Raw genomic sequence first — 11031 nt, forward strand, 5'->3', positions numbered from 1 at the left:
CAGGGTGCCCAAACTTTTGAAGACACCATTTTTTTGTTTTTAGTTATTGTGAAAGTGTAAATGAGGGAAATAAAATCTAACTTTTGTTGACATATTATAAGAATGTCTAATCTGTAATTTGATGCCTTTTGGAGATTTTTCCATCTTTCCTTGGCTTCTTTATGCACATTAATACAAACTTTTACCTGGGGTGCCCAAACTTTTGATCCCCACTGTAGATATTATACAGTCAGTAGCACAACATTCTCTTTACATACAGAAGATTCTATTGTCTTTATGCCTTTCACATATCTGTTATACATTAATCAATACCTTTTCCCAACAATCATTCCAAAGGAGTGAGGCCCCATAGCAATACACAGAATGAGGTCCTACGTACAGGGATAATACACACAGTGATGTCACAGTACAGGGATAATACACACAGTGATGTCACAGTACAGGGATAATACACAGTGATGTCACAGTACAGGGATAATACACAGTAATGTCACAGTACAGGGATAATACACACAGTGATGTCACAGTACAGGGATAATACACACAGTGATGTCACAGTACAGGGATAATACGCAGTGATGTCACAGTACAGGGATAATACACAGTAATGTCACAGTACAGGGATAATACACACAGTGATGTCACAGTACAGGGATAATACACACAGTGATGTCACAGTACAGGGATAATACACACAGTGATGTCACAGTACAAGCATAATGCACACAGTGATGTCACAGTACAGGGATAATACACACAGTGATGTCACAGTACAGGGATAATACACACAGTGGTGTCACAGTACAGGGATAATACACACAGGGATGTCACAGTACAGAGATAATACACACAGTGATGTCACAGTACAGGGATAATGTACACAGTGATGTCACAGTACAGGGATAACACACACAGTGATGTCACAGTACAGGGATAATACACACAGTGATGTCACAGTACAGGAATAATACACACAGTGATGTCACAGTACAGCAATAATACACACAGTGATGTCACAGTACAGGGATAATACACACAGTGTTGTCACAGTACAGGGATAATACACACAATGATGTCACAGTACAAGGATAATACACACAGTGATGTCACAGTACAGGGATAATACACACAGTGATGTCACAGTACAGGAATAATACACACAGTGATGTCACAGTACAGGAATAATACACACAGTGATGTCACAGTACAGGGATAATACACACAGTGATGTCACAGTACAGGGATAATACACACAGTGATGTCACAGTACAGGGATAATACACACAGTGATGTCACAGTACAGGGATAATACACAGTGATGTCACAGGACAGGGATAATACACACAGTGATGTCACAGTACAGGGATAATACACACAGTGATGTCACAGTACAGGGATAATACACACAGTGATGTCACAGTACAGGGATAATACACAGTGATGTCACAGTACAGGGATAATACACACAGTGATGTCACAGTACAGGGATAATACACACAGTGATGTCACAGTACAGGGATAATACACACAGTGATGTCACAGTACAGGGATAATATACAGTGATGTCACAGTACAGGGATAATACACAGTGATGTTACAGTACAGGGATAATACACACAGTGATGTCACAGTACAGGGATAATACACACAGTGATGTCACAGTACAGGGATAATACACAGTGATGTCACAGTACAGGGATAATACACACAGTGATGTCACAGTACAGGGATAATACACACAGTGATGTCACAGTACAGGGATAATACACACAGTGATGTCACAGTACAGGGATAATACATACAGTGATGTCACAGTACAGGGATAATATACACAGTGATGTCACAGTACAGGGATAATACACACAGTGATGTCACAGTACAGGGATAATATACAGTGATGTCACAGTACAGGGATAATACACACAGTGATGTCACAGTACAGGGATAATACACAGTGATGTCACAGTACAGGGATAATACACACAGTGATGTCACAGTACAGGGATAATACACAGTGATGTCACAGTACAGGGATAATACACACAGTGATGTCACAGTACAGGGATAATACACACAGTGATGTCACAGTACAGGGATAATACACACAGTGATGTCACAGTACAGGGATAATACACACAGTGATGTCACAGTACAGGGATAATACACAGAGTGATGTCACAGTACAGGGATAATACACACAGTGATGTCACAGTACAGGGATAATACACACAGTGATGTCACAGTACAGGGATAATATACACAGTGATGTCACAGTACAGGGATAATATACACAGTGATGTCACAGTACAGGGATAATACACACAGTGATGTCACAGTACAGGGATAATACATATAGTGATGTCACAGTACAGGATAATACACACAGTGATGTCACAGTACAGGGATAATACATACAGTGATGTCACAGTACAGGGATAATGGGGGGGGGGAATTTATCAAGACATTTAAATGCTTTTTAAACAGTTTTTTTTCTATGTTTGTCGCACAATGAGACAGTTGCTTTAGAAACGTTTCCATGATTTTTGCCCATTTAGAGCACTTTGTGCAGTGGTCACTGATTTACTAAGTGCAACTTTTTACGGAATGTCACAAAATTGTCGCACAATCCCAGAAATAGATGTTTTTTTTTTCAGGTCAATTCAGCCCTGCCCTACATTTTCTGTGTGACTTTTGAGTCCGGGTATATGCGACTATTCACACAAAAGTAGCACGTCCGCACATAATCTGCGACTTCTTTGGAAGTTGGAAGTCCGCGTGCCGTTGATAAATTTGGCGCAATTCTGCAACTGTCACCGCAACTTTTATGCTCTAAAACATTTAAGAATTTCACACCACTCTTTGTAAATGTCCCTTCAGTGTGCATAGGATGTTACAATAGAAGGAATTAGTGCATATATAGTGTTATTGTCTTGAGTGGGCAGAAATTCTTTTTTTTTTTTGGGGGGGGGGGGGGGGGCACACGGGGCAGAAAAGAAAAATTGTTATTCTGAGCACTATTAGTTACAGTGGGGCACAGAGGGGGAGACTCTGTGGGGGCACAAAGGTTGATTATTACTTCAGGGGGAACATAGGAGGATTATTGCAAAGGGGAGGAAATAATTTTCTGTAGGTCACAAAGTGGGTATCATTACTGTGCAGGGACACAACGGAGGGAACTAATATTTTTGGGGCAAAAAGAGAGAATTATTACTGTACTGCGGCACTATTACTTTGCGGGGCAGTAGAGATGGGGTATAAGGATCCCGTATCAGGTTTTTGATGAAAAACGGATTCCTCAAAACCTGACTAAACTGTATCAAAACGTGCGTACAAATTTCAACCCGTATACGGTTTAATACGGTTTTTCACCCGGACCAAGAAACGGGGTAGACTACGGTTTTGGGTACGGGTAAAAAACAGGACAAAATCGTATAAGACGCAAAACGGACTAAACCGGATGATGCGTTTGACATACGGTTTACAATGTTAAGTCAATGCATACGGTTTTCTATACGGTTCCATACGTTTTTTTTTACTTGAAACCGTATACAGGAACTGTATAGCGACAACGCGGTGTGCATGCACCCCTTACTCTGTGAAAGCACAAAGTGGGTATCATCAGTGTGTGGGGGTTCAACAAAGGGCACTAATACGGTAGGTGTGATTACTTTGTGGGGGGCACAGAGGGGGTATCCAGGATTTATAAAAAATAAATGTGCGGTATTACATCTCAGCTCCATCCAGATCAGTGGAACTGAGCTGCAAAACCACATCCAACCTGAGGACAAGGGTGGTGCTGTTTCGGGAAGAAAGCAGCTATTTTTTTTACTAATCCTGTCACAAAGTTTTGCAATATCTGGAGGTCCACAGTTTGGTGACCACTGAAATAGAACGACCTCAGTGAGAAAAGATGCCCCCTGTAGTCACAGGATGTAACTTATGCACTGTAATCACTTATTATTGTTTCTATACAAATAACAGAATATCATGATGATGTAGCAGAGCTGGACAATACCTTGCAAACTACAACGGGTGCATTGAAGAGGCTGCTGCTTGACTGTCCGCAGTGTATCGGGGGTCTCAGGGACGGTTTACCGGGGGTCTCAGGAACGGTTTACCAGGGGTCTCTGGAGCCCAAGCTGGAGGGTTTATCTATAATAAAAGACAAGAATATGCAGTAAGTCCTATGAACAATCCAGACAATGCAATCTCATCATGAACCAAATGAAACTGTTCTGCCTCTCGTAAAGGGGTTATCCAGGAAAAAAAACTTTATATATATATATATATATATATATATATATATATATATATATATAATCAACTGGCTCCAGAAAGTTAAACAGATTTGTAAATTACTTCTATATAAAAAAAAAATCTTAATCCTTTCAGTACTAATGAGCTGCTGAAGTTGAGTTTTACTTTTCTGTCTAAGTGCTCTCTGATGACACCTGTCTCGGGAACTGTCCAGAGTAGAAGCAAATCCCCATAGATAACAAACCTCTTCTACTCTGTGCAGTTCCCGAGACAGACTGAGATGTCAGCAGAGAGCACTGTTGCCAGACAGAAAACAACAACTCAACTTCAGCAGCTGATAATTATTGGAAGGATTAAGATTTTTGTAATAGAAGTAATTTACAAATCTGTTTAACTTTCTGGAGCCAATTACTTCTATTAAAAAATCTTAATCCTTTCAGTGCTTATGAGCTTCTGAAGTTAAGGTTGTTCTTTTCTGTCTAAGTGCTCTCTGATGACACTTGTCTCTGGAACCGCCCAGTTTAGAAGAGGTTTGCTATGGGGATTTGCTTCTAAACTGGGCATTTCCAGAGACACGTGTCATCAGAGAGGACTTAGATAGAAAAGAACAACCTTAACTTCAGAAGCTCATAAGTACTGAAAGGATTAAGATTTTTTAATAGAAGTAATTTACAAATCTCTTTAACTTTCTGGAGCCAGTTGATATATCAAAACATTTTTTTTCCCTGGATAACCCCTTTAATTATGGCTGACTTCATCCATTAAATCAGCATTCCCCTAACCCGTCAAATAATGATGGGGGTTGTAGTTTAGCTACAGAGAGCCGCAGGTTGGACAGCATTGCCTTAAAGGGGTTATCCAGGAAAAAACTTTTTTTTATATATATCAACTGGCTCCAGAAAGTTGAACAGATTTGTAAATGACTTCTATTAAAAAATCTTAATCCTTTCAGTACTTATGAGCTTCTGAAGTTAAGGTTGTTCTTTTCTGTCTGATGACACGTGTCTCGGGAACCGCCCAGTTTAGAAGCAAATCCCCATAGCAAACCTCTTCTAAACTGGGCGGTTCCCGAGACACGTGTCATCAGAGAGCACTTAGACAGAAAAGAACAACCTTAACTTCAGAAGCTCATAAGTACTGAAAGGATTAAGATTTTTTTATATAAGTAATTTACAAATCTGTTTAACTTTCTGGAGCCAGTTGATATATATATATATATATATATATATATATATATATATATATATATATAAAAAAAAGTTTTTTCCTGGATAACCCCTTTAAATTGGATACTATAGCAGAATATAACACAAAAGATAATATTGCGAAATGTCAAACTCAACTCTGCTACAACAGTATAGATCCTATATCCTGTGGGTCTGGGCCGTCAGTCGGCCATAAATACGTCACTGCTAAGGGTTTCCAACCTGCGGCCCTCCAGGCGTTGCAAAACTACAACTCCCAGCATGCCCAGACAGCCGTTGGCTGTCTGGGCATGCTGGGAGTTGTAGTTTTGCAACAGCTGAACGGCCGCAGGTTGGACACTACAGCATTAAAAAGGTATAACATAGGATCAGGACCCCCAATATTGAACTCTTGCCCCCCCCCCAGTCAAGCACCAGTCCCTTATTTGTCTCTGTATGTGACCTGTACCTGCTGACAGGAACTACAACCCCCATCCTCCCTTACCTGCGCACACGGCACGTTTCCCTCCAACAGTTTTAACAGATGTTTTTTTTTTTTTTGCAGGAGAACGAGAACTGTATCCGGTTGCTATGGAGACAGGAAACTGAAGAAGCATCTGCTGTGCATGCTGGGAGATGTAGTTCCAGGAGTCAGGACTCCATCTTGTGGCGAGATACACTGGCACACAAACAAATGCCAGTTTATTGTGCAAGGACCGGGCATCCGATGGTGACAGCGCCCTCTACCCTGCGCCAGTATATGGCAGCCTATGATCAATTTTTTTTTATTTTATTTTAAATTATCAATATCTCCAAAATATCAAAAATTTTAAATCTGCATAAATGTAGATTTAAAAGTAGTAAACTCCTATAATCTGGTATATATTATATTATCAGCTATTTTTATATAACACATATCCGCAACATAAGGTATTTGAACCACATGTAGTGCAGGGGCGTATGTGAATTAATATTATGGGCTCTCAGGGAGTTTTTGTGAAAATGTTATTTATTTGTAAAAATGTCTTTAAAAAAAAAATGATATATATATATATATATATATATATATATATATATATATACGGTAAAATTCACAAATCTACCATGCCTAATATGGCAGTTATGCATATGACCCTGTATATCACATCCCAGAATGGATACTCGACAGCTACAACATACAAATGCCCCACCAGACCCCCTAATCAAATACAGACTCCAGACCAGGCCCTCTATACAAATACAGACCCCAGACCAGACTGTGTAAACTAATACAGACCCCAGACCAGATCCCTAAACTAAGGGCTGGTTCACATCAAGTTTTCTCCCATCCCGGATCTAAAACTGTGGTCAACCACGGTTTTACGCCCGCAAAAATGAGCCGACCGGACCGAACGTTTCACTCCGGCCGGCTCATTGAAATGAATTACATACGGGAGCGCATAGAAAGGCATACGGGAGCGTGAGGTTTTAGCTCTCCCCTGCCGTATGCGCTCCCGTATGGGAGAAAACGTGATGTGAACCCAGCCCAATACAGACCCCATACCAGAATCTCTAAATAAATACAGACCCCATACCAGACTCAAGAAACAAAAACAGACCCCAGACCAGACCCACTAAGCAAATACAGACCCCCAAACAAATAAAGACCCCAAACTAGACTCACTTAACAAATACAGATCCCAGACCAGACTAATTAAACAAATACAGACCCCAGACCAGACCCCTACACAAATACAGTCCCCAGACTAGACCCACTGAACAAATACAGACCTCAGATCAGGCTAATTAAACAAATACAGACCCCACACCAGACTCACTAAACAAATACAAACCCCAGACCAGACCCTCTATACAAATACAGATCCCAGACTTGACCCACTTAAAAAATACAGACCCCAGACCAGATCCCTAAACAAATATAGACCCCAGACTAGACCCACTAAACAAATACAGACTCCAAACCTGATCGTTAAACAAATACAGACCCATAGACCAGACTCACTAAACAAATAAAGACACCAGACCAGATCTTTAAACAAATACAGACCCAAGACCAGACTCACTAAACAAATACAGACCCCAGACCAGACTCACTAAACAAATACAGACCCCAGACCAGATCTCTAAACAAATTCAGATCCCAGACTAGACCCACTAAACAAATACAGACTCCAGACCAGATCTTTAAATAAATACACACCCACAGACCAGACACACTAAACAAATACAGACCCCAGACCAGACCCTCTATACAAATACAGATCCTAGACTAGACCCACTTAACAAATACAGACCCCAGACCAGAACCCTAAACAAATACAGACCCCAGACTAGACCCACTAAACAAATACAGACTCCAGACCAGATCTTTAAATAAATACAGACCCACAGACCAGACACACTAAACAAATACAGACCCCAGACCAGACTGACTAAACAAATACAGACCCCAGACCAGATCTCTAAACAAATTCAGATCCCAGACTAGACCCACTAAACAAATACAGACCCCAGACCAGACCCTCTATACAAATACAGATCCTAGACTAGACCCACTTAACAAATACAGACCCCAGACCAGATCCCTAAACAAATACAGACCCCAAACTAGACCCACTAAGCAAATACAGACTCCAGACCAGATCTTTAAAAATATACAGACCCACAGACCAGACACACTAAACAAATACAGACCCCATACCAGATCTTTAAACAAATACAGACCCCAGACCAGATCTTTAAACAAATACAGACCCCAGACAAGATTTCTAAACAAATACAGATCCCAGACTAGACCCACTAAACAAATACAGACCCCAGACCAGACTCACTAAACAAATTCAGACCCCTGACCAGACTCACTAAACAAATACAGACCCCAGAACAGACTCACTAAACAAATACAGACCCCAGAACAGACTCACTAAACAAATACAGACCCAAGACCAGACTCACTAAACAAATACAGATTTGTAAAGATCCCCTAAACTAATACAGATGCCAGACCAGACCCTCTAAACACATGCAGACCCCAAGCCAGACTACTAAACAAATATAGACCTCAGACCATACCCTCTAAATGAATACAAACCCCAGGCTAGTCCCGCTGAACAAATACAGACCTAAACAAGAACCCTTTATGGCTGACTTCATCCATTAAATCAGCATTCCCCTAACCTGTGACAGAATGATGGGTGTTGTAGTTTAGCTACAGAGAGCCGCAGGTCGGACAACATTTCTTTAAATTGGATAATATAGCAGAATATAACACAAAAGATATTTCAAACAAAAATTTCAAACTCAACTCTGCTACAACAGTATAGATGCTATATCCTGTGGGTCTGGACTGTCAGTCAGCCATAAATACGTCAATGCTAAGGCTGTCCAACCTTCAGCCCTCCAGGTGTTGCAAAACTACAACTCCCAGCATGCCCAGACAGCCGTGGTAGTTTTACAACAGCTGAACGACCACAGGTTGGACACCACAGCATTAAAAGGTATAACATAGGATCAGGACCCCTTTACACAAGACAAGAACCCCTTACACCCTATACCCTATAGAGAGCCCTGACCAGGCTCTCTAAACAAATACAGACCCCAGACCAGACTCTCTAAACAAATTTTCAGCGATGTACACATTTTTTCAAAGGGCCATTCTGAGGAAGATATAAAAAAGCACTCCAGTGTTTTTTGCATATCTTGCACACCTACAGCACCCATGTGTGGTAGAGGGTGGGATGAGGGCAGGTGGAATTACCCTAGGGGCAGATGGCATTAACCTCTTGTGTTCGTGACGCCAGGGCGTGGTTAATCCTCTACACCACCCGAAGGAATACTGCTGGATCCTGGGCAAGGCACGGGGGGCAAATAATGACTCTGACGTCAAATTACGGAACAACGGCAGCTTTACTGAGTCAGACAGGTGTAACAGTCTATACAGCTTGGCTAGGCCCACTAAGGTGACCAGGGACTTCAGGGACCTCAGGGCTTGTTGGGACTTATGGTGGACTGGGACAATTTGCTGCAGAGCCACGCTGACTGAAGACAGATTGACTTGGACTGACTTGACTATGGAAGACTATGACCCCTTCTGTAGCTTACCAGGCTTTGACTTGACCTGTGGGGTAGTGGACTTTAGGATCCGTGGCTGCTTGACTGACTTTAGGCCTCTTCTGGTCTCCAGACACCACCTAGGACTTGACCTTCCTGCACTCAGCTAAGCAGAAAAGACACTATGAGAGTGAGCTAGCTCCACCCAGGGTTTATATGGGGGAGACTCTGAGGGGTCCCATAGGTCACCCTGTAGGTCACATGGTCACTGGTACCTTCCTGGGTTACAATCACATGACAACAGGTCTTAAAGGCATAACACATTTTATATGCAATACACTATACAGGTGCAGGGGTCACTGTATGGAGTATGCCGTCACGGAAGCCTGCTGGGTGGGGGACCACTTCCCCAATTCTCACTGGTGTCTGGAGCAGGGGAGAAATTGCAGGCCAGCTGGGAGAAGGTGAGAACTTCTTCCATAGCTCTGTCACCTGTCTCCAGTCGGCCTGCTGGCCATGTTCGCCGCTGCTGCGGACACATCGCTCACTCCCGGCAGTCTGCGGGCACAGTACTTGCTCCCGCCCGCCAGGCAGGGAGCAGCGCTGTGCTGGTCACGTGTCCCGGCTGCAGTCAGATTTCGGACTCATGCCAGGCCAGCAGCATGAGTCTGAAATCTAGCAGCCAGGACATGTAGGGAGACCCCTAGTGGTGGGTTTTCCCAAGTTAAAATAAACATAAAAATAAATATTTTTTTTTATAACATATATTTAGAACGTTTTTAGAAATAGCTTTCTCTTTAACATATAAAAACTTTTTTTTAATGATAGGTACCCTTTAATGTTTCAGAGGAAGTAGTCAGTCTTAGGTCTGCTAATTTCCTGTGAAGTACATGATGACATCATCAGAGAACTGACTGATCACAGTCCCCTCCCCTTCCATCTCTCTGGATAATGCGGCTGCTATCTCTATGGGATTAGGATATATAGTAGCAATACCCCTCCCCCTCATCTCTATCTGTATACTGCTGTTGCTGTCTCTATGGAATTAGGATATATAGTAGCAATACCCCTCCCCCTCATCTCTATCTGTATACTGCTGCTGCTGTCTCTATGGGATTAGGATATATAGTGGCTATATCCCTCCCCTTCATCTCTATCTGTATACTGCTGCTGCTGTCTCTATGGGATCAGAATATATAGGAGCTATACCCCTCCCACTCAGCTCTATCTGTATACTGCTGCTGCTGTCTCTATGGAATTAGGATATATAGTGGCTATATCCCTCCCCTTCATCTCTATCTGTATACTGCTGCTGCTGTCTCTTTGGGATCAGAATATATAGGAGCTATACCCCTCCCACTCAGCTCTATCTGTATACTGCTGCTATGTCTAAGGGATTAGACTATATAGTAGTTATACACCTTCTCTCCTAGTTATATCTGTATACTGCTGCTATCTCTAAGGGATTAGACTATATAGTAGTTATACACCTTCTCTTCTAGTTATATCTGTATATTGCTGCTGCTATCTCTAAGAAATC

The 11031-nt window shown here is 41.9% G+C and overlaps 1 protein-coding gene across 3 annotated transcripts in view; it reads right to left on the bottom strand.

Moving 5' to 3' along the window:
- LCA5L (lebercilin LCA5 like) overlaps positions 1-4150 on the bottom strand; it is a 43100-nt gene extending 38950 nt beyond the window's left edge. For all 3 annotated transcript variants that reach the window (XM_056559678.1, XM_056559677.1, XM_056559679.1), the window contains exon 1: positions 4016-4150. The gene's annotated coding sequence lies outside the window, so the exon portion shown is untranslated. The remainder of the gene's footprint in view (positions 1-4015) is intronic.
- Between the last annotated feature and the right edge of the window lie 6881 nt (positions 4151-11031).

The sequence above is a fragment of the Hyla sarda genome, chromosome 2, assembly GCF_029499605.1.
Source record: "Hyla sarda isolate aHylSar1 chromosome 2, aHylSar1.hap1, whole genome shotgun sequence".
NCBI lineage: Eukaryota > Metazoa > Chordata > Amphibia > Anura > Hylidae > Hyla > Hyla sarda.